Genomic DNA, 4,484 nt, shown 5'->3' with positions numbered 1-4,484 from the left:
TGGGTGAGTCGGCTCCAGACGTGTTGGGCGAAAGCCGGGCAACGGGCTTTCATCAGCCGGGGACGTGTCTTGGCAGTAGAACCAAGTCATGTTCCAGTCCTTGGGGTGGCTCGGTGGCTTTGCGTAAGGGAAAAGACAGTCCCTACGCCGCTGGATGGAAATGCCACCTAACTCCAGACTTGGCCCATTGGCGCACTCATTCTGGCGGTTTAAGTAAAAAAGCTCTCTGAAGAGCAGCAGACTAGGTTCTTCTCCTAGGTAAACCTCGCAGAAGACTTGAAAATTGCAGATGTTGGATACGGAGTTGGGTCCTATATCCTGAGGCCGCAAGTCGAAGAAGTTGAGCACGTCCCTAAAAAACTTTGAGCCGGGCGGTGCGAAGCCCCGGCTCATATGATCTGCGAAAATCACTACCTCCCCGTCCTTTGGCTGTGGTCTCTCTTCTGACGGGTCAGGGGCACGGTAGGACATGACTTCTTTCTTAGGCAGATATCCGGACTTAACAAAATTGGCTAGGGTCTCGTTGGTGACGTTGGACCTCATCCAGTTGCAAGTGATGGGAGCCTTAGGAGGCATGGTGAAGGTTGGCAGTCTATGACAAAAATGAAAAATGTCCGGGTTAATTATAAGCCGGAGATCTACAGTTCAAAATTAAGGTGGCGGCTTATGAAGGGACTAATGATATATATTCAGGTACAGTGGGTTACTTAAGCCGCAGGGGCATTCAGAATAAATTGATTATCTACGGCCTTATCACAGCTAAGCCGGAGGATTCTACGAAGCATGGTTTTCTTTAAGTCGGAAGATTCTACGGCGCGTGGTTTCTTTAAACCGGAATTGTAAGCCGCCAAGATTCAATGGTTGCAGTTTTTACTAAGTGTGGTAAAAACAGGTTTCACATATTGCAGTAACTTTTTTGGATCAAAATGGTCGGGTGAAATGAAAATTTTCTAGACCTAGAAACAGACGAGTGGATGTTCTTGAGCTCAAACGAAGCCTTTATGCAGTAGAAAGAGGTCTACGGGCATTTGAAATAAGTCCTAAACAACCGCCGCACTCGTTCTATACAAGGCTAAAGATCAAATAAGGGCAGTAACTATGAGAACTACCGAAGCTTGCGGACAATGGCAAAGAACACAGACGAACTATTTGAACCCTACCGCAGATCTGCTCTAGCAGGGCAGAAGAGACTCACCGGAGCTGGAGAAGAGCGGAGATCGCCGCTGTTTATCTGGTCCGAGTCAGGGTGATGCAGCGGCCAAGGTTGATGAAGACCGGAGGCGAGACGACGGCGGCGGAGTGCGAGCTCAGGCAGAGAGGCAGTAGCGCGAGGAGGAAGAAGAGTGGCAGAGAGGCCCGTCGGGCCGGCCTATTTATAAGGCGAGCTCATAAAGCGGGTGCGAGGATCAAGGAGACCGTGGCGTGATTATCTCCCCCCCACGACGCCTCGATTTTCGGGATGACGGTAAAAGCAAAGATCCGTTGCGGATCTGGTGGAGTAAAAAATGGGCTTAATGGAAGATGACGTCACGGCGGATTATCCGGAGTCCGGAGGATGACGTCACGCCGGGTTATGGCCTTCACATGAAAGGTAAGCCGGAGATTTTTTCTATTGGGAGAGTTGGAGATTGACATGAGACGGCTCAAATCAATCTGGGGCCTAATGTTGAGGATATAGACCTTAGAGTCACCAACCAGGAGGGGCCGGGTTACTCTGAGGGCCGCTGGGCGTCAGCCTCCCTATATAAAGGGACGACCCGTCAGCGGTTTAGGGACAAGAACAATCTCATCGAGAGCCGGGCATAGCAGTTTAGCTCCCTGGTGATCATAACCCTAATCAATACCACCTCAAATTGGACGTAGGCTTTTACCTTCACCGTAAGGGGCCGAACCAGTATAACCCTCATGTTCCTTGTCCCACATTAACCCCTTCAAGCTTCCTAGTTGCGATGGCTCCACGACTAAGTCCTAGCTCGAGGACATCTGCCGTGACAATTCCACGACAAGGATCAAGCTTTCGACAACTCTGAGAGCCTTGCAGGCAAGATGACCATACCCTCGAAATCACTTCTATCTTTGCTTGCTAGTTGTTCGCTCTATTGCTATGTTGCGCTACCTACCACTTGCTATATCATGCCTCCCATGTTTCCATGTCAAGCCTCTAACCATTTCTTTCCTAGCAAACCGTTGTTTGGCTAAGTTACCGCTTTTGCTCAGCCCTTCGTATAGCGTTGCTAGTTCCAGGTGAAGTTGAAGTTGGTTCCATGTTGGAACATGGATATTTTGACTTATCACAATATCTCTTATTTAATTAATGCATCTATATATTTGGTAAAGGGTGGAAGGCTCGGCCTTATGCCTGGTGTTTTGTTCCACTCTTGCCGCCCTAGTTTCCGTCATACCGGTGTTATGTTCCTTGATTTTGCGTTCCTTACACGGTTGGGTGATTTATGGGACCCCCTTGACAGTTCGCCTTGAATAAAACTCCTCCAGCAAGGCCCAACCTTGGTTTTACATTTGCCTACCTAAGCCTTTTTCCCTTGGGTTTTCGCGAGCCCGAGGGTCATCTTTATTTTAACCCCCGGGCCAGTGCTCTTTCTAGTGCTGGTCCAAACTGGGCGATGTCCGGCGCCCCCTGGGCAATCAGGGTCTATGCCAACCCGGCGTCTTGCCCATCCGGTGTGCCCTGAGAACGAGATATGTGCAGCTCCTATTGGGATTTGTCGGCACATTCGGGCGGCTTTGCTGGTCTTGTTTTACCATTGTCGAAATGTCTTGTAACCGGGATTCCGAGACTGATCGGGTCTTCCCGGGAGAAGGAATATCCTTCATTGACCGTGAGAGCTTATAATGGGCTAAGTTGGGACACCCCTGCAGGGTATTATCTTTCGAAAGCCGTGCCCATGGTTATGTGGCAGATGGGAATTTGTTAATGTCCGGTTGTAGAGAACTTGACACTATACTTAATTAAAATACATCAACTGCGTGTGTAGCCGTGATGGTCTCTTTTCGGCGGAGCCCGGGAAGTGAACACGGTTTGGGTTATGTATGAACGTAAGCAGTTTCAGGATCACTTCTTGATCACTTCTAGCTTCGCGACTGTTGCGTTGCTCCTCTTCTCGCTCTTATTTGCGTTTGTTAGCCACCATATATGCTTAGTGCTTGCTGCAGCTCCACCTCATTACCTCATCCTTCCTATAAGCTTAAATAGTCTTGATCTCGCGGGTGTGAGATTGTTGAGTCCTCGTGACTCACAGATTCTACCAAAACAGTTGCAGGTGCCGACGATACCAGTGCAGGTGACGCAACCGAGCTCAAGTGGGAGTTCGACGAGGAACTTGGTCGTTACTATGTTTCGTTTCCTGATGATCAGTAGTGGAGCCCAGTTGGGACGATCGGGGATCTAGCATTTGGGGTTGTCTTCTTTTATTTCGGTTCCGCAGTCGGACCTTGATTGTACTCTGAATGATGTATGTTTAATTTATGTATTGTGTGAAGTGGCGATTGTAAGCCAACTCTTTAGCCCATTCTTGTTCATTACATGGGATTATGTGAAGATGACCCTTCTTGCAACAAAACCACCATGCGGTTATACCTCCAAGTCGTGCCTCGACACGTGGGAGATATAGCCGCATCGTGGGCGTTACATCCAGGCATTTTGAGCTTTAAGTAAGCATAATGAGGGACCGCATTGAAGCGAGCAAAGGCGGTTCGTCCGAGCAATGTGTGATAACCATTGCGGAAGGGGACGATGTCGAAGATCAAGTCTTTGCTTTGGAAATTATCCGGTGAGCCAAAGACTACTTCCAGCGTTATTGAACGTGTGTAGCAGGCCTCCACGCCGGGTATTACTCCTTTAAAGGTGGTTTTAGTGGGCTTGATCCTTGACGGATCGATACCCATTTTACGGATAGTGTCCTGATAAAGCAGGTTGAGACTGCTGCCGCCGTCCATGAGGACTCGCGTGAGATGGAATCCGTCGATGATTGGATTGAGTACCAAGGCTGCCGAACCTCCATGACGGATACTGGTCGGATGGTCCCTGCGATCAAAGGAGATCGGACAGGCCGACCACGGGTTGAATTTTTGGGCGACTGGCTCTATGGCATAGACGTCCCTTAGTGCACGCTTGCGCTCCCGCTTGGGGATATGAATGACATAGATGATGTTCACTGTTTTCACCTTAGAGGGAAATTTCTTCTGTCCCCCTATGTTCGGTGGGCGAGGCTCTTCATCGTCCTAGCTCGGCGGACCTTTCCCCTTGTGTTCGGTGTTTAACTTACCGGCCTGTTTAAAGACCCAAAAATTTCTGTTGGAATGATTGGCAAGCTTGTCAGGGGTGTCATGAATCTGGCAAGGCCGATCGAGTATTTTGTCCAAACTGGATGGACCATCTTTGTTTCCTTTGAGTGGCTTCTTCCACTGACCGTATTTAGAGCCACTGAATCCGGCGTTAACCGTTGTGTCTTTGGTATCTTCATTGT

This window comes from Aegilops tauschii, chromosome 7, assembly GCF_002575655.3.
Source record: "Aegilops tauschii subsp. strangulata cultivar AL8/78 chromosome 7, Aet v6.0, whole genome shotgun sequence".
Lineage (NCBI taxonomy): Eukaryota > Viridiplantae > Streptophyta > Magnoliopsida > Poales > Poaceae > Aegilops > Aegilops tauschii.
The sequence above is the reverse complement of the archived record's forward strand: the minus strand, read 5'-3'. Positions refer to the sequence as shown.